We start from the raw sequence: 986 nt of genomic DNA on the forward strand, positions 1-986 counted from the left end.
GGAGGCGGCTCCTGGTACAACCCCCCTTGCTGGCAGCCACCCTGTCACCATGCTAGGCTTCTGGCTCTGATACCTATTAGCAGAACCTTCTTCAGTGAGGATGAGTGGCCGGGACTTCCTAGAAACAGCTCAGTGAGCAGAGCAGATGCATCACGGTGCAGGAGCTCCATGTAGAGAAATAAGGACAGGTGCAGCTAAACTAGGACACAATTGCCTCCTTTTGGGGAAGGTGGAAACAGACAAGAGTAGTGGACAAACTAGAGACACAGTTGGATCTGAGTCCTGGGCCAACACTGGCTGCTGGTGGCCTATTCCTGAGGGGTCTATGGGGTGATCACAGGTGGGAAACCAGCCTCTGGCCCTGATCCATTTCCTTCTGTTCCCTGCTAACTGAACACCTCCCAGGACACCTGGGGAGCTCATCCTGGCCTTTCCCACCCCACCCAGGACAATATACTCAGGTTGACTGTCGAGACTAAGGGCATATGGAAGGGCTGGAGGAAGAAGCAGAGAGGGCTCATTTGCATGATGGAAACCTTCTTCTCCCTGGAGTGAGTGGGGGTACACAAAAAACTTGGGGGAAGCAAGGCCTCAGCTGTGGGTCCTCAAGATGCAGAGCTCCGTGGACATCTCCACCATGGCCTGGACCTCTGTCCTCACACTCCCCGCTCATTGCACAGGTGACTGGAGACTGAGCCTCAGGGCTGGGGACTGGGAGCACAGGACCCACGTTCCTCCCCTTGTCCAATGATCCCAGCGCCTCTCAGCCCTCTCTGTCTCCCACCTTACTGTCAGGGTCCAGGACTCATTCTGTGCTGATTCAGCTGGCTGCAACTTCTGCGGCTGTGGGACAGACAGTCACCTGCTCCTGCAGTGGAAGCAGCACCAAAATTGGACAGTCACATGAGTTTAAGTACCAAAAATTACCTGGCAGTGCTCCCTAAGCAGTAATCTATCAAAGCCGAATTCTGCCTTCGGGAATCCTG

The sequence above is a fragment of the Trichechus manatus genome, unplaced genomic scaffold (assembly GCF_000243295.1).
Source record: "Trichechus manatus latirostris isolate Lorelei unplaced genomic scaffold, TriManLat1.0 scaffold00282, whole genome shotgun sequence".
Lineage (NCBI taxonomy): Eukaryota > Metazoa > Chordata > Mammalia > Sirenia > Trichechidae > Trichechus > Trichechus manatus.